General features: G+C 40.6%; 1 protein-coding gene across 3 annotated transcripts in view; it reads left to right on the top strand.

The window, feature by feature from the left end:
* The first annotated feature begins 16372 nt into the window (after nucleotides 1-16372).
* The window catches only part of LOC148538790 (N-heparan sulfate sulfotransferase 4-like), a 392388-nt gene continuing 388648 nt past the window's right edge, over nucleotides 16373-20112 (top strand). For all 3 annotated transcript variants that reach the window (XM_088452212.1, XM_088452213.1, XM_088452215.1), the window contains exon 1: nucleotides 16373-16767. The gene's annotated coding sequence lies outside the window, so the exon portion shown is untranslated. The remainder of the gene's footprint in view (nucleotides 16768-20112) is intronic.

The following is a 20112-nucleotide window of genomic DNA, read 5'->3' as shown; positions in this document are numbered from 1 at the left end:
GGACAGATGCTGAATCAATCAAAAATTAACCCAGTGCCTTTACTGGGACTACACCAATAGATAAAGCTACAAAACTGCCAAAGAGGGTGAATAAAATGTGCTACTGTAGCTATACAGCACAAAATAACCTCTTTCATGATCTTATACATTGTCACCTGTGGTAATTCAAGCCCAGATTTCAAAATTTCATGAGGTGCCAGACAGCACAGGCCCTTGTATAGGAAGGTAAAAACCCTCCACAAAACACATCCACAGAATATTTTCAGTGTTTCTATATGGGTACATAGAAAGCCATTGCACAAATGGCCTATGGCAAATTGAAACAGTGCCTTATTTAGCCAATGTCTCCACTAGCCATATTCACACTTCTTTATGCAGTTACACATATATGGATGGAGGTCTCACAAGATAACTATATTGTCACAGTGGACAATACAACCACACGGTATGACTGCCTGTCCTGAAGTATTTGCACGGGAAAAGCGAGATCTACTTTTTCTACAACTGCGTTTTAGGGTCCATTGTGTTTGTTTGTAGAAGGCTGTATGGACTCATATGATTCGCTACTCGAGAGAGGGTGAATACACTATCATCGTACATCTTAGTTCTCAACTCACCAAAGGGATTAGGAGCGCTATAATCTTCAGATGACAGTTCTGACCAGGCTTGCTTTGTGACTGGTTGCCAATGCTCCTTTTTAACCTGAAGAGGATGAAATGGAAACATTACCCAACCCCCAGGGAGGAACAAACAACAGCAGGAGAAATGTAAACAGCATCGGGAGCCTGAGGAGTATCAAGTGCTGCAACTGTAGAAGCTGACCAGTAAAAGGAGCCAACTCTACCTTAATCTGTGTATTAGAGGTCGAACTAGCATGATCAGCAGATGCTTGATAGAACTAAAGAGTTGTCCACAACCATAGGACTTGGTGTGGCTGCCAAATGAGGGGTCTGCACCACTTCTGGCACACAGGGAGGCTCCCATTGCTGAAACCTCCTAGACAAAAACACACAAGCAGTAAGTGAGTGTGATGTTCACATTGTGACAGTGGGGGATAAAACATCACAGTATATGCCTGCCAGATGTTACAGCAAGGGATCAGTGACCACCAAACTATAGAATGGTCAGCTGTAGCTCAAACCAGGTGATGTAGAGTTGTCACCCCCAGCAACCATGCTTTGCAATGCGGCTACCAGAACGGATACAGCTGAATAACCAGGTCTTACAGGGGCCAACAAATAAAGTTAAAGAAATAAACACCACTTGAGATCTGCTGAATGATATGTAGATGGCTCTAAAAATACATATAAGAATTATTTCCAAAAAAATGTTTTAATAAACATTGAATATGCATGCACACACATTAATTTATATCGCACATTAAACTGATGTACTGTATTAGCTGTAAAGTAGCAATAAATTCATCAAAATGTATCATGCAGTAGCAACAAAGTCTCTGCTGGCTGCAACTAGAGAAACACTAAGGCTCGTATTCAATTTGAGGCGAAAAGTCCGGATCCGCGATACTTTTTCGCCGATGACCTCATTTTCGCCTGTTTTGCTTTTACCCCGTATTCAATTTGAAAGACTTTCCACCTAGGCGGAAAGTCAATGCTACGTACTAGGCAAAAGAGTTTCGCCTATGAATAGCAGACGGAAAAAAGTGCAGAATTGGGGTTTTGGGGTGCAACATTGTGGGAAACCCCCTGCAGCCTTCAGACAGTCCCCCAAAGGAAAACTGTGTAAAAAAAAAAAAAACACTTAAGGACACAACCAAAAAATGACTTTGAAAAAGGGGGCAAAAAAAATGTTGGGAGACAAAGTTAAAAACTAGCGAACTTGCCTCTGGGGGGGTCCCCAAGTATGCCCCAAGTGTTTTTTTGATTGCAGATGCTTGCGGCAGGTAGATTTTTCACAATTTTTTAAACTTCATTTTAGCAACTTCTAAATATGCAGACCCACATTTTCAAGTACCCCAAATTTTCTGGGATAAGTTATTTTCTGGAATAAATACTCCTGAATACTGTTCTTCACCACTCATACAAAAACGCTATTTAGCAGCTATTGAGCCCGTTTAAAAACACCAAATACCTTCAGCTTGCCAAATCAGGGGTACCATATGGAACCCCCATGTCAGAGCATAATTTTTTGGGGGTGTCAGGCTGATTTCCCCAATTCTGACAGTACTTTCCGGCTGTTCAAGTTTTCGCGTACTTTCAAATTGAATACGGGGTAAAGCGGGCACGCGCGCAATACTTTTCCGCCTACAAAACAGGCGAAAAGTCCGGGACGCGTAAAAGTATCGCGGCTAGGCTCAAATTGAATATGGCTCTGTTTGTTAAAAACTAGTCACCTAGGTGACCAAAATGTATCTGATTTTTCACACATAATTAAAAGTTGGGTGTACTCATCATATCTCCTTACAGGGAGCAGAAGTCTAATTAGATATACTTTTAACCCTTAGAAGAGGCAGCAGTGACCAAACCATCAGAGTGTTCTACAGCAACATGGTGGTGTATATACAGTAGTATATATCATTTGTAAATACTCCTTGTATTGTTCTGCCTCTGCTGAAGCCTTCCAAAAGCTCCACCGGCACAACATTGCATAACAAAAGCTGAGGTTAGAGGCGTGGCCGTCGTCATCTCCTGACCCACCATAGCCATCTTAACGGAAACAAGAGCATCACGTTCTCAATCTCTCCCACCCGCAGGGCCAACAGACCTCACGCTAGTTGGGAGTCACAAGACTCCCCAAAGCATACAGGAAGCATAGGAGCACATTTGGACCACATCAGGGGGTACTGTATGAAAAGTAGAATTAAAAAGAAAGGGAGCAAAAACAAGGAAAAAAATTGAAGAAACAAATAAAGTATGGATAGAAAATATTAATAGCAAAAATACAACAGAGAAAGAAAAAGACTACAAGAACACCAAAGGAAAGATACTGTACAGAGGCAAAAATAAAGGAATAAGACAACAATACTGTATGACTGCAATTACAACACATATTGCACAAGGCAGTAAGTACTAAACTCCCCTGTCTAGGAAATTTCCAGAAGAAAAGGGAGGAAATACTAACTGACAAAAGCTTATAAAGTCACCTAAAAAACACCCTTTCACTTTTCTGGGTAAAATACCAGTCAATCATTTACTAAAATGAGGGATAATACCAGATTTTGCGTATGTGAAAAATAGGAGGTCTGAAGACCTGATTCAGAGGTGGACACAGTTTAGATGTGGTTGCAGTTGGCTGATGTTTTGTCTACTGTGCATGCGTCTGAGCCATGATAGTCCTGCGACGGCGGTCACAGAGACTGCTTCAGAGATGGACAAAATGGCAATATTTTTGCAGAACAAGTGATTATTTGCTATCGCGCATGCACGAACGCCGAACTGTTACATGCAGTGATTGTACTGCAATTATTCTTGTACACAGGAATCACTCGCACAGTGAGTGACAGGTAGACAGCATTTGGGGGTGGTAATGGGGGAGTGGTTAGAATAACACAGGTGTGTCTTGATGTTTGAATGCAGTTTCATGGGCGTGCACTAATTAGCCATTGTAATTGCCTTCGTAGTATGAGAGCTCTCTGCGTGTCAGGAGAGCTGCATTGTTTGCGGCTGGTCAGACGTGACTTACATGTAATGTGACTGCTCAATGTGTGTCGATAGTACTGATGTTAACACTATTGTACGTCATTGAATGGACTTCAGAAAGCTGCAGTGGGCATCCCTATGCTCGGCTATGATTAGGAATGCATTACCATATTTTAGCAACTGCGATCCATGAGAGTATGCAGTTGTGATTGCATTAGTGTAAATCACTGAATCAGGCCCACAATGTGGAATGGGACGCATGGTGATTGACAGATAGCAAACATTTGGGGCTGATAAAATGGGAATGATGACATAAAAAATGCAGGCATGTCGCCATCTGACAAGCTGGCTGTGGGTGTCTCTTTACTAAAGACGTTGGCTGCAACATTTGCATAACTTCTCAGATCCGTTGCATAAGAAGATTGAGCACCAATGGTCGTTGCGTCCACCTCTGAATCACACCCTGAGGCACTGGTATAAGATATTGCAGTGCTCAAAAACCCCTCTTCTAGACCAGACTTAGTAATTCAATTATGGTGAAATCTGTTGCATGACCATTTACAATACTGCAAAAGCATTTGAACTCTGCAGTGTGATTTGTAGACTTTTCCAGAGCTAGCCTTAAAGACAATGGGCCTGATTCAGGGCCGCTCGCAAGTGCTATGTGCTCGCAAGCGGCCTGATGTTTCTGTTCTGCGCACGTGCCGTGTCCGGCATGCGCGTGCGTGATCCCCGGCGAGCGACTGAAGTTCAGTCGCTCCAGGGCTCGCTACGAGACGGTGCGGCTGTCGTAAGTTCACCCCGTTTTGTAGGCAGGGAGGGGGGGTGGCTGCACAAACGCAGGTGTTCCCTTAAGAACGCCTGGCGTTTGTGGGAGGCCCAACTGACATCAGTACTGATGTCAGTAGTGGACTTCCTGCTCTATTAGAGCAGGAAGTCCACTCTGCCTTACGGTAGCTGAAACGCTATCACAGGGTCTCGTCGCGAAGCCGATGGTCGCGATTATCGCGACGGCCTCCTGCCCGCTCGCACAAGCTGTGGGAGATCTCCCACAGCTTTGCGAATGGCCGGCCAAAAACAAAAAACGCTCAGATTCAGAGAGAGTGCTCGCCAGCAGCGAGCGGCTCTGAATCAGGCCCATTGTTTTTTTATATTGTATATACAGTAGTATATATTATTTGTAAAGCATTTATGTACATAATATAGTTAAATATTTGAAAATGGCAACAATAGCTGACAAAGTCAAGAACTACATCTACTTTAGCAAATGAGAAAGTTTGTGCTTGGAAGCTCCACACATAGTAAATGTGTCAAAAGTGCTGTAGTTGTAAATATATTTAAAAAACTTAACATAAACTAATACTCACATACAATGTGAATAGCTAGCCATGCTCTACATACAAAACAAATCTAATTTAGTGTAATTTGTCCCAATATACAAATAATATTTCTGATCATATCCTCTCATAATAAAGAATGATAGTAATAGTATAGAATACACTAAAGGCACATATCCACTTGCAGATAGTGGAATGATAGTACGATTTCATCATAATCATACAGTCATTCCTCATCCCCTGTAGTGCCTACACTGAACGATATGTCATTGAGTGCAGGTATCCTCCCTCATCCCTGAACATGGCCAATCTGTCGTTATCGGGAGCGCGCATCGCTGGTCGTTTCCGACATTCCGATTTATGCACGATTAATGAGCGATTGAATGATTACGATGTTGTAATCGTTCAATCGCTCATTTATATCTGCAAGTGGATACACTGCTCAACCCAGTAAATTATTTTTAGTTCCCATACAGTCAGATTTCATGTAACAGCACTTTGTCAATTAAGCGGCCAAGAAGCCAACCCTGTGGCTGCAGTGGGATTTTGAACAACCTCAATATTTGTGCAGCCTTTGCCAGGGCCGTAGCTAGGGTAGTGCGGCTTGTACCTTCGCACAGGGCACCACAGGTCAGGGAGCGCTGTTTGGACCTGTCAAATTTCTGTTTATTATCATTCTTGCTTGTAGCTTCCTCTTATTTCACCCCCAGCATCTCCTGGCCCTTCCCCATAAAGCTATGGCCCTTTTTTGGGTGCATTATGGCCCTGATTCAGACCCACTCGCAAGCGGCTGTCCGCTCGCAAGTGGGTCGATGGTCTGCACTGAGCATGCGCACGACGGAGGGAGCTCCGTCGTGCGCATGCGCCAGACGCGACGAGCGAAGGAAAGTCCTTCGCTCGTTGTGTCTGATCAAAGGGGGCGTGCTGTCGATGTTGATTGACAGCACGCCCCCTTTGGTGGGCGTGCCGGGGGCGTGCCTCCCTGACGGGGGGCGTTCCCACGGGAACTCCTCCCATCAGAAGCCGGCCCACTGACATCACTAGTGATGTTAGTGGAAGTGATTTTGGCTCTGATAGAGCCAAAATCACTCCGGGCTTGCGATTGAAAACCTCAACCGCAGGCTCCGGCTCGCAGTTTCGATGGTCGCGATGGTCACGACCATCGCGGCCATCAAACTGCACGCTCGTATAGGCAGTGGGTGGTGACCCACAGCTATACGAGCGTCCAGGAGGACGCTCCATTTTTATGGAGGGCGGCCCACATTCAGAGCGTGCGCTCTGCTCAGAGCGTACAGCTCTGAATGAGGGCCCATGTCCCTTTGAAAAATTAGGGGGGCGCCAATGCTCTTTCTGGCACAGGGCACCAAAAAGTCTAGTTACGGCTCTGGCTTTTGCCATTAACCACTTATATGCATGGCATTTTTTATTCATATGAGGGTTGTGGTATAATAAGAGCACCCCATTTTTTTAGTTGGCTCCTATAGTTCTGCCTCCATATAAAATATATGACCTGTGTCCAGTGGCAAACGCAGGATTTCTAAAGGGGGGTTTCCAAATACTTGATTTTAGAACGAGTGTGGCCAGTACATGAAGAGGACATAATTAGCACTTAACCAGCTTAAATATGCATCATACAAAGTGTATTATGTGTCATAATTCCAGCATATACAGGACCAGTGATCACAGTAAGCCATTACATGCGGCAGTAGGGCCATCATGTCTGAGCTGAATGTTTTTATGTCAGATGTTGGCACCATTCCAGAGCATGGGAGCAGCGGTCTAGGGGAGCAGCAGAAGAACTTAGCTCCAGCCATGGACATACAGTATTTGTAAAGTTGGTATCCTTATCACTGGATAGTGTATTATTATACAGTTTTAATAATTAACTCTATTGATGGTCTATAGCAGTGCACCCATAACAGTGCATGTTTTCCAGATCTCCTAGTTGGTGCACAGGTGTATTTATTACTGGCTGACACATGTTAAAACATCCAAAGGTGGTGTTAATTATTTAATTTGTGATACTGAGAAAAACATGCAGCACTAGTAAAATTGCATTATATTACTATTTCTATTGTGGTCTTGGTGTAGGCTGGGGAAGAGGGTTTTAGGCAACTGGAACCCCCACTGCATTTGCCTATGGTGTCCCCTTACCATTTGCAATAAATCAGAACCTCATTTGACACTACTTTGCTCACTGGGTCATTGCTCTTTAACCTGTCACTTTGCGTAGACTATCATATTCCGCTTTAATGTAGTGTAATCAAAGGACACCCCTACATTTAAAACTATTTCCCGGTTTGTGCATGAAAGCCATTGCAAGAAAAAAAAAACAAATTGCATCTCTGATACCTCTTGCTCTGTCACAAAGCCCAAAGCACTGTACACAGAATCAGGGAACATGCCCTTTTACCCAGAATTCACCATGTGACAGCAGTCTCCAACAGAGCATTGGACCCCATAGCAACTGCAGCAGTGACTCCCATGGTTTCAAGGACCAGGATGTCCAAGTATGTACACTTGTACCTAAATAAAGAACCATCTTTTGCCAGTATTGCTTCTGTGACTATATGCAAATACAGCAAAGAGCCCTTCCCTGGTGTACAAATATATGTCTGAATGTGCAAGGACTGAGACACTCTCTTAAGACCGTTTGGTGCATCTATAGAGGCAACCTTCAGTCGCACCATCAAAACTGGCACCCAGGGCTGGATTTACCATTAGGCAACCTAGGTGTCCTCCTAGGGCCCGTTGGGTCCCAAGGGGCCTTTGACCGGGCCCCCGAAATCCGGCCCTGGAGAGAACCTGCAGAACTTTGTTGCTGCTAGACCCACAGGCACTATAGCAGCAGCGCTGCACATTTTCCAGCTACTCACCTCAATCAGCTTCACCCCCGGGCAATGATGTGTGCAGTGTGAGCTGCTGCAGTCACAATGAGTGTCTCCTCCAAACCCTCTCCCTGCAGTGTAACGCCAGCCTCTTTCCCGCAGTGTGTGTCTAGACAGCCTCCTCCAACCAACCTCCCCTGTTGCCTTCACTGCTGTAATCAGCCCCCCGGTCCCCGCAGTGTAGCTCGCCTCCCCAGCAGCATGTGCTGATCTCTGCAGTGCAGTCCAGTCTCCGCCCGCAGCTATGGCCATTACTTACCCAGTCACAGTAATGGCGCCTCTCCAGTGTAGCCAGCTCCCTCTGGCAGCCTAGTCCAACCAACCTCCCCAGTAGCTATGGCCAGTAAGTAGTTTTCCCCCATAGTCACAGTGATAGCAACCTCCCACAGGCAGCCCCCACACCCCGCAGTGTGGCTATCTCCCCCTAGTAGCATGCACTGATCCTGGCAGCCCCAACCAATCAACCTTCCCTACACTATGCTGCTATGGCCAGTGTCAACCTCCCCCTGCCCTGACTGATTACACCCCCATCTGAGCTCCATGGGGTGATTACTGTGAACAATGGTCTTCTGCTTATGAAGACAACAGGACCCAGCACAGACAGAATGATGGCACTCTGGGTAAGTTTAGCTGAAAAAAAAAATTCTAATTATATGTGTTTATATATACAGTTATATGGGACTAGTTTTGTTGGATACTTTTTGATATATCCCTTTTTTCCTCTCTTTCTTATTTTATTCTATTTTTCCATATTTTCTGGCATCATTTCTTGCATTAGTATATAATATTGTATTTTATTTGCATGGAGTCTGTATATGTATGTTGTGTTTGTCATTGCACATTTTGGTTTGTGCATATTGTTGTAATTTTATATGTTAGAACATTCCCTGTCTAGTCCCATCTGTCCTATTTTGAGTTATTGTTTTTTGGTTTTCTCTTGAGACCTTGATACTATTGTATATCGGTATATCATCTTGATCTAGATTAGATTTCAGTTTCATTGGTGTGTTGTTTATATGTTTGTTAAGCTTTATATTCATTACCCCTTAATATAATTTTATATAGATATCTTACAGTCAGGTGCATAAATATTGGGACATTGACAGAATTTTCATATTTTGGCCTCTATTCACCACCACAATGGCTTTGAAATGAAACAAACAAGATGTGCTTTAACTGCAGACTTTCAGATTTGCATAACGGTGGGTTTCGTTCTGATCGGAATGAAATAGTACACACATGTGACCAATATGAGTGAGTACAAATGAACACACTTTATTTACAAGTAACAAACAAACAATAAACAAGCAACATACAAAGTATAGAGTATACTCAACTTTTGTCTATGTGTTCAGATGACACCGGCAATTCATCATCAGCAACATAAGATGTACTTCATCTTATCTTCTCTCTGGGGAGCCCTCGTTTTCCAATGCCCAGGTTATTCAATTTACATTGGCAGCATCCTACTGCAGTCTCAGATCTACCATGAGCTAATGGGTCCTTTGTGTACCTCTGATTTACATACCTTAGTATGGGGTGTTGGCTTGCCGGATATTAAGCCCATATCAGTTACATACAGTGCTAGGTATCAAGCACTCATTGGTCCAGCATAGCATTGACCAAACTTATCTCTCTTGCACATGCTCTGTAAGCACTAAGATATATACTACCAGACAAAGACATACATTAATGACGTATCCTAATGTCTGGAGATGAACTCTATTTCAAGGCTCCTTTGTATAGAGTCTGGACATCAGTTAATTACCCATAATGCTTAGCATCTCTACACAGCTTACGATGGAATGTAGCTAACTGATAAGAACATGTAGGCTATGAATGGCTCATTATACTTATAGTTGCAATAGAAATGACAGGTAGAGTAGGCCCCTCAAATTATGGCTTATTTGACCCCAGAAGGTCATTTGACCATTCTATGGAAAAACAGCAACTGTATTAAGACAATCTCATTTCAAACCTCAAGAGGCCTAGCAAGGGGTATATTTGTGTGTTACAACTTACAATTTATATGCCTATGTAGAAATTAACTATTTAATCCACTGATTACATTCCACCCTAATTTCTACATATCAAATATAAGGAACATGATCCCCATTGCATAATCTAAACCTCCATTGTACTTTCACCACTTGTCCTAACACACAATGTAACAACATATAATATAACAAGGTTAGTATCATGATTACATATAACAAATAATATAAAATCACTAAAGCAACATTTCCATTCAGGACTTGACCACTTTGGCTGTATTGTAGAATCCTGGCAATAAGCATCACTGAACTCTTGTTTCATTTCTAACTCTCTACATATATTCCTTTATATCATGTGAATATACTAATAAAACAGTGAATAATACTTATGATTATATCAAATATATGTTACTTATAAGATAATTAATATCAGTGAAGTAAAATAAAGTCCAGTTCAGTTCAATTAAGCCTTGAAAAAGTCTTGAGAATATTGGTGAGTGTGGATCCAACCAATATAAGGCACAAGTTCAGTCTTGCAGAATACACATAGATGTATGTAATGGTTGTGCTGTCAGATCTTATAACTCTTTTGTCTTCCTGGACTCTCTCCTGTATAAGAAATCACTCTCAGGTCATCGCCATCTTAGACACACCTCCAGCGACGTTCTCTCACCTCCAGCGACGATCATAAATCTGTTGGCTTAGACAAAGAAACAGTGTGAGATAATCCATAACAACAAAATAAAATAAGCATTTACTTATCCTGCAGCAATTATCTATTACACTTGTCTCTATTCTCTTCCTACTAAACATTTCTTAACAACCTTATCATAAGTGTTTGTGTCTGTGCACCAGATATCTTACTTTAAAATTCAACCTTTTACCACCCTCCGGTTATCAAAATGTATATGTACTGTATACAGCCTGCTCTAAACACCCAACATTGTATATATATGAACATTCCTGTTTCCTAAACAACACATTCACTCATTCAATCATACTGATGTCAGTTTTGTGAATGGTATGAAGCATAGAAAACCCAATATACTCCATGTTGTATCTGTAAAATGGGTGTCTCTGTCTGCTTGAATCCTCTCAGACATCCCATAATATCACCAAATCAGTCTGTGTCACATCTTCAGGAAAGTCTCTTATCTTGTATCACTCTGCTTGGCACAACTTCACTCCTGAATGACAGTTTTCTGTAGCAGTTCAGTACAGCACTTGTCCTCCATCTTCTTGGTGGCAAACGATGAATTCAAATTGCCAGACTTGTGCAGTCATTTCACAGTATATGAGGCCTTTATCAGTAGCAAGCAGGGTAGGCCACATTTCCAGCTGTTGGCAAATGTAACAGGTTTTTGCAAAGTCTCTGACCATGGTTTGGATATAAGGAATCCCTTTGATTTGAGCTTGCTCGGATGCAGCGTCAGCTCCATCATGGCTTAACAGTTCTAGCACCATCAGTGCTGTCTTTGCGGTGAATTGCACACCACGTTCTGTGCTCAGTTCACTTGTGCTCACACCATTGAAGCTGTAGGTGTGTGTATCAGCATGTCCCACGTCGATCTTCCAGCTTTGGACAGCAGCAGTCCATATAGACTTTGTATCAAATGTCCATTTCTCAGTGTGAAGACTTACAGGGCATCCAGTCTTGTCAGTGACTTGGAAAACAGTCATAGATGCAACAAGTTCGCTAGCCCCTTCTTTTGTCTTTCGGCTGTCAGCTTGTAAAGATAGCTGCTTTGCTTCAGCACAAATCCACAACAGTCCTGTGTGGGTGCAGATAGCACCATAGTCCATGAACCAATAATGCTCTCTGTCTTGGAAATCTTCCCACCACCGTGGAGCTGTGATCATAAAGAAATCCAGTATGGACAGTTCAAACATTGGTTTAAATTTCACTCGGCCAGCAAGTAGTGCTTTGAACTCCTCAATTAGCATGAGAGTTTCTGCCGTTGTCGTTAGCAACTGTGTGTCTTTCAGCTGCTTCAAAACCTTTGGCTGGTAAGGCTTTGTAAGGAAATACACTGGGATGCGAATTTCATTACCAAACACAAAATCTGCAACTTTGTCACTACACAAACCCACAGTCAGTGTGTCTGTACTGCGTGTATGCCCCTTGTGGTTAGTCAGTGTGTACCCACCAACCCCTCCTTCACAATGAGCAAGAAAACCATGAACATCATTTGCAATGGATGTTTCATCAGAAAACACATCTTGTTCACTTTTTGCATTTTTAAACTCAACAATGACATGTTGATCATGCCATGTAAATTTAATGTTGTCATGGGGGAAGTCTTCAGTCTCAGGGGCATGGTCATTAACTGAAATCCTGCCCATTTCCCACCCCTTGGCTTTGGGCAATGCCCATGTCTCATTGGGCAAGGCAAAAGGCATCATCACCACCCCTTCACTTAGCAACACACCTCTGAATGGCCATGCAAACACATCTTTTTTTTCAATCAGTTCACACTGCATAGCAAACGGGACAGTTCTGGGCAAGTCAGACATACCATCATTCACCTCAAGAGTATCACTAACCAATGGCATGTTATCAGAAACCTCATTTGCATTCAATTTTGAATCTGATTTCTGGACATATTCCCTGCATTCATGGATTTCAACATTTTGTTTATATTTTGTGAAATCACCAGAATTTTTTCTCACAGAATAACTGCTCTGATTAAACACATTTGCTGTAGTGTGAATACAATGTTTAATTTCTGTTTCAAGTTCTTTCTGACACACTTCACTGTGTTTCTCTAACTCACAAATTTCTACACTTTCTGTATGTAATAAATCAGCACTTATATCTGCGCTAGCTGGCATATCAATTCTCGCTTGTGAGGATTCTCTCCCCCTCCCTATGGAATTTCTTAAAGGCAGACTGGGAGAATACTCCGAAACACGTAAAACTTCATCTGATTCAAAATCAGTTGCTTTTAAAAATCTCACATCACTACATTGTAAAGGTGTCCCTAAACATGTTGGATTAATCCAAGATTTTTTAACACATTTCTGAAATTTCACCCATTTTTTTTGTACTCTATCTTTTACAATTTTCACGTTTCAACAATTTGTAAAACATTTTTCTCAATTTTCTTTTTTTTTTTAAAAGAAAAAGACAAAACAACATACAATGTGATTTAAGCTAAATCACAATCTTTTCTCATAAGAATGAGACAGAGAAAACATACACAATGCAATATACAGGTCAGCAGAGAAAAAGCAAAACATCATTTTGCACTTTTTTTTTTACAGAATCAGTCAATTGGTCACAAACTAATTAACCCTTCCGATCCCACTTCTCGACACCAAGTGCATAACGGTGGGTTTCGTTCTGATCGGAATGAAATAGTACACACATGTGACCAATATGAGTGAGTACAAATGAACACACTTTATTTACAAGTAACAAACAAACAATAAACAAACAACATACAAAGTATAGAGTATACTCAACTTTTGTCTATGTATTCAGATGACACCGGTAATTCATCATCAGCAACATAAGATGTACTTCATCTTATCTTCTCTCTGGGGAGCCCTCGTTTTCCAACGCCCAGGTTATTCAATTTACATTGGCAGCATCCTACTGCAGTCTCAGATCTACCATGAGCTAATGGGTCCTTTGTGTACCTCTGATTTATATACCTTAGTATAGGGTGTTGGCTTGCTGGATATTAAGCCCATATCAGTTACATACAGTGCTAGGTATCAAGCACTCATTGGTCCAGCATAGCATTGACCAAACTTATCTCTCTTGCACATGCTCTGTAAGCACTAAGATATATACTACCAGACAAAGACATACATTAATGACGTATCCTAATGTCTAGAGATGAACTCTATTTCAAGGCTCCTTTGTATAGAGTCTGGACATCAGTTAATTACCCATAATGCTTAGCATCTCTACACAGCTTACGATGGAATGTAGCTAACTGATAAGAACATGTAGGCTATGAATGGCTCATTATACTTATAGTTGCAATAGAAATGACAGGTAGAGTAGGCCCCTCAAATTATGGCTTATTTGACTCCAAAAGGTCATTTGACCATTCTATGGAAAAACAGCAACTGTATTAAGACAATCTCATTTCAAACCTCAAGAGGCCTAGCAAGGGGTATATATGTGTGTTACAACTTACAACTTATATGCCTATGTAGAAATTAACTATTTAATCCACTGATTAGAAGATTTCATTTGAGGGTAATTACATCCAAATCAGGTGAACGGTGTAGGAATTACAACGGTTTCTATATGTGCCTCCCACTTTTTAAGTGGCCAACCCGCAGTTCCTTCTACATCCCCTTCACTATACAGCTTATGTGCAAATTAGATCATTAGGTCTACAATAAAAAGGTAGACAATGCTTAGGCAGACAATACAAGTTAGACAGGCAATAGGTCCACAGGGTCTGAAGGTCAACACACTAAAGGTCGACTGGTAAGAAAGTCGACAGGTACAGAAGCTTGACACGGTAATTAGGTCAAAACACAAATGGTCGACACATTTTTTTTTCTAGCCCTAATCTTCACCATAACGCTAACCCTCTCCTTGGTGCCTACCCCTAACCCTCCCTCCTGGTCAGGGGCGCTGAGAGGGGGGGAGCGGGTACAGTTTACCCGGGCCCGGGCTTCCAGAGGAGCCCGGCAGGGGCCCAGGTCCGGCGCCGCCCCCCCTCCCTCCTCTTTCCCTCGCAGCAGCCCAGCACACGCGTGTGCTGCGATGCAGTGGGAGATTGCTCGCAGCTGCTAAGCAGCAGCCACAGCAATCTCCTATGCCTGAGGGGGAGAACGATCACACTGATCACGCCCCCTGGCTTTGCACTGAGCTGAGGGGCTCTCAGCGCCTCCTCCCCAGTGCGCTGCGTGTTTTTTTTTTCTTTCTCAAGGGGGCGTGGCTATTACTCCCGCGATTATGCCATGCCTCCTCTTTATTTGGTTTTAAATAGATTATATCACTGCTTGGTGCATACTGCTTCAAAAGATGTTTATATTCGTAGGTCTTATGAGAGTATCAGTTAGTGTCCAGAAATAGTTGCAGGATGATTCTATCACTCTATTGTGTTCAAGAGTAATAGACATGCATTTATGTATAATGGTTTTGTGTATAAATCACACTCTCAGTGCAACCCAAATTTTAGGATGTGACTAATGGGATCACTGTGGTCCGTCAGCAAAAGATTCCCAATGTGCAGAAAAAAAGAGTTATATAAAAACATGCACTGACAACTCGTTGGGAACTGAGGTCCTGGTGAGTACCTGGATGGGCTCTGATGATATAACCCAGTGGAGCAGGTGGCTGAGAGACCCCGGGGTGCTTGTATCTTCAATCGGAGCAGTCCTTGTTGTCGGAGACAATCTCCGATGCCGGGGGACTTCTTTCTTCGACCATTTGTGTGTTGATCTAATGAACATGTCGACCTTCTGTACCTTTACTGTGTCGACCTTCAGACCCTGTTGACCTATTGCCTGTCTAACTTGTATTGTCTACCTAAACATTGTCTACCTTATTATTGTAGACCTAATGATCGGATACCGAATTCCACATTGCCACCTAGTTGCACGCATTCAGAGATGTACGACTCTTAATTGCATGTACATGTACGACTCTTAATTGCATGTACATGCATGCACTCAGCTACAGAGCATGCCCAGGGGTAAAATGACAAGATCCATCTGAAAAACACTTACAAGCAGTTGTGCATTAGCCCAGCCATGTATAGGGGATAGCTTTATTATAATGTTAGACCGATTATTTAGTCTCATTGACTTTTTGACACATTATTTTTCCTCTTTCCCATAACTCAAAAGCACAATAAAAAAAGCAGCAATGACATTCCCAATAATTAAAAATAAAATGTTAATAATATTAATATGCTATATATTGATATTTTTATTTTGTGTTTAATTTGAATAAATATGAATTATATCAACCCAGAACCTATAGTAATTAAAGAGGGTAGACAGTTATCTGCTTTTCATCAGTCACCTAAGTTTTGCATACCATTTTAATTACTATAATTTTTTTTATAAATTTAAGATCTTTTTATTAAACCATCTCACTTCAAGAAAAAACGTTGCATTGTTTTACTTGCCTGATTGCTTGAGAAAACAAAATACAGAAGCATGTCACATTTTTCTTATCAGACATTTTTATGACACCATTGATTGAAGGTGTCAGAAGCTGAGTGTGGTATTACACTTCTGCTTGCATATAACAGCAGCTGGTGTGTAAAAAAAAATAGTGTCCCACATGTATAGTGACAGATTTTGCAAATCCTTCAGGAGTTTTTAATAAATCACTCTGGTGTGAGAGGAATGCAGCTGATCTCTGAATTAGCTACTGTTGGAATAGATCCATGTGTTACATCCCACTATCTGGATGACATCACAACAGCTTCTAGTCCTTGAGAGTCCTGAGGGTGATCAGCTGAAGGAATTGGCTGCTTCTGCCAATCATAATACTGCAAAGATGCTTGCTGCTCAGTTCCAGTGATAAGAGAGAGAGAAGCAAGGAGAGCGCTGACTATAGCAGCCCATCAAGACCTACAGTAACAAGGGGAGAGGCAGTCAGCAGCTGGTGTTCGTGAGATTAAATACTTTTCACAGCATTGTTTTGTGTGTGCTGTTCCCTGAATTCTCCCTGGTGAAATCCTCATGTCCAAGAAGGAAGGTGCATTTTATAGTGCTCTGCACAGAGGTGTGAATCATTCCAGCTGGCTGCATGGCTAGAAAACGGCACAGTGAATGCATATATGTCTATCCCTGTTGGTACATAACAGAGGGAGCTTTGCTGTAGGAGTTCAGTATCATTGTTAGCTGGCTTGGCTACTGATTCAGCAGATGGTGAGAAGTGACAGGTAACCCTAACTCCTCTGTTCCCGGTTAGGTACCTGTTCCTGTGGAGGCATCTAGTGAAGAATACATACGTTTTTTTCAGGTAAGTCATAGTTTTAAAGTGCTCACAACTGTGATATTCATAAAGGAGTATACCCAATGTTCTGAACGTATAGTATTAGTATTTGATTGTATTACTACTCTCAGTGAATAATACTTGCTTTAAACAAATAGGGTGAATTAACAATAGAGCAGAGACCAGCACTAAACAGCACCTTCCTGAGGTGTTCTTTCAATTGCTGTTGCTTCTGAATAAGTGTTACTAGAGTGACCTGCTTATGTTTTCTTCCTTCTCATAGTAAATGTCAAAAGAATTCCATATTACGCTGCACATGTCTGCTTGGCTTGCCTGCTTTTTCAGGTGCATGATAATTTCATGGAACTTAATGAAGAATAATTGAAATCCATTTTCTGGCAATTACTCACTAGAATCTTTCTAAAGCATATTTTTGCATTGAATGTTTCATTCATGCATTGATCCTGATTTATTTTAATTAGTGATGCTTCTTTGATAAGATACAGATTGTTTGCAGAGCTATTTATATGTGTAAACAACCAGGCAATCGGTCTTCAAAGTATTGATCAGTCATGTACATTTGTCTATATTGTTACCATGTGCAGCTGAATGTTCTTTGAGATAGAAATGTATTTTCTCTGTTCCAAGCCATAGCAATAAATCACATTGGGGAATATGTGGAACACTGATTTCACACCCTCCCCAGACGTCCCAACTTTATAGAGAGTTCATCTAAAGTAAATCACACCATCGGTCAGCATTGGTCATAGTGTTGAACAAGTCACCTAATGTATAGAAGCATTACTTTGCTATTACACATGAGCAGTTAATCAAAATAATTTTAAATACAGAAATCAATATAATTCCTATCTTATTGTATGGATTATATGTAGTAATGGGTCCAACCAACTGATTTGTATATAAACATATACAGAGGCATCATTTCTTTCTAAATGTGGGTAGCCTATGTATTAAAATCAATATATTTTCAGAAGGAAGATTGCTCTGTTTGTCTTTAATTTATCATGCATTATTCAGTGCATTCCACTTATTGGTAAACCTGTATGTTAGTTGCTTTGCTCCTATTGTTTTAAATACAACACTTTAAGCCACTGATGCTTATAAAATGCATGACTTACTTTCTGTGACACTGTTTACAAATATATAGTTATACAAATTTTAGAAGTATACACATCGTCCAAATTGCTACATAACTGACAAAAGTTACATTCACTTTCTCCATCTAACTTATTTTCATACCACTTTTATTACCATAAAATGCAATTTAGTCAAAATGAACAAAGGTGAAATATATTTCTTTGAAATTGATTTTATGTATATATATATATAGTAACATGCAAATTTTACTAAAATTAATAGAACACATTAATACATTACCACTTAACTGGCAGCTTTCTCACCTGGAATACCACTAGTTTTTTAAGTCATGTACTGTGCATACTGATAAATTATTTACTACATGGCTACCTTAACCAATGATTCACAATCATTGCTATTACTGTGCTGTACAGTACTTATAATATAAAGTGTTTTTTTGCACAGTTCCAGCCATACAGATACTGTGACATACTCATAGACAGTTCATCAGTAATTGCATAAGGAAAAATGTAATTTATCTGCATTAATAGTGCTGGAGAAGCTTTTAAGCCCCTCAGGAGATGAAGTGGTTAAGGTAAGGTTGACCTTGTTCAGGAAAACACTTTGTGTATTATTGATCAAATTTTCCAGAAATGCAAGACAAATCATATAGACCAACAAACAGATTGTGCATCATAGGTAAACTAATAAATCTACAGTATTTAACTTATTCAAATGTAGTTTAATATAAAAAAATATGTTGTAGCTTAAAACACACACACAAATGTATGAGAGAGAGAGAGAGAGAGAGAGAGAGAGAGAGAGACATTTACACACACAAACTTACACAGCCAACATCTGTTGTTCAGGTGAATGAGTTATTTGTTTACAATGTGTCATTGTGCAGTGGCCATTGCATAACTAGCTATATGTTCAGCAAAGCTAGTTGCTTGTTACTTGTTTAAGGTTTGTACTTTCTTAATAAATGCCCCAGATTGTCTTAATTTCTGTTTATTGAAGTTACTGCAAATGTGGCATTTACCGGATCACACAATTTTTATAAACTTTGAACCCTTTCCAGGCCAACCATCATTTACAGTTAAGCCTCACCAACTCTGGTGTCAGTGCTGGGCTCCAACCATTGGATAAAGAGCCAACTGGTGTTTGCATCTGTAGGATATAAATGACCTACAGCATCAGCCTTGCCTGACACATGAGCTGGTTGCTGCCACAATGTATGGAGGACCAAAGTTTTTTTCCCCACTTTTCTGAAAGTAATTCTTGAAACACTCTAAATGTTACATTTTTAAATCTGTGCAACATAATTTCTATTTTAGTTTCAATAATGTGATTATTGATTAAATTACTATGCTGCATAGGAAATACTGTTAATAATAATAATAATAATAATAATAATAATAATAATATCACAGCACTTGTTTGAAAAGCAGTGACTATATACTAGTCATATCACACACACACACACACACACACACACACACACACACACACAGCATGCATGTGCAGCACTCAGGTCTCAATAACCGCAAACTACAGCAGTTTTGTGAATCAACGTTTCAGTGATACTTTATTGGCACTAAAACAAAAGTAGCACTGAAATGTTAATTTACAAAACTGCTATTGTTTGCTGTTATTAAGACCTAAGTGCTCCACCTGCATGCTGTGTAAGTATGTACATGTAATTGTATCAGAAAAGTGCCTGCACTGATGAACTGCCCTTTTGTTGTGGGCTTGCGGCATATCACATTATATGTAAGATACTCTAATCCAAGTTGTGAAACTATAATTGCATATGTTTCCTTGATTGAATCAGTTGTCCAATTTTAGGAGATGATGATTACCTTTGCCGAGTTTAATATTAACTAAGGGACATGACAGTGATATTTTGACAAGACGGCCCATATATTAAATTGTAAGCAGGCTCCTTTCTCTTTTTATCTCAAAATTATTACTATTACTGTTACTATAATAATTCTAATAAACAACATATCCATTGCCTACCAAAGTAATAGCATTTTGGAAAAAAAATAAGTTTGACGTCAGGGATTTTTTTTTACAAAGTGGCATTTTAAAACCATAATAGTTTATTATTTCAAAGAGCACAAAATGTGTAAAAAGATAGGATCATGGAGGTCATCCAGCATAAATTACATGATATTCCAGGTCTTGACTCATGCAGTAGGTTAGCAATAGTTTTTCTAAGTTACAGTAGTCATACTGTTTGACAATTAGATATTGTCTTTCCTGTTTTGT

Source organism: Taudactylus pleione, unplaced genomic scaffold (assembly GCF_031769625.1).
Source record: "Taudactylus pleione unplaced genomic scaffold, aTauple2 ptg000036l, whole genome shotgun sequence".
Classification (NCBI taxonomy): Eukaryota; Metazoa; Chordata; class Amphibia; order Anura; family Myobatrachidae; genus Taudactylus; species Taudactylus pleione.
Note: the sequence above shows the minus strand (reverse complement) of the source record. Positions and strands in the feature narration are given on the sequence as shown.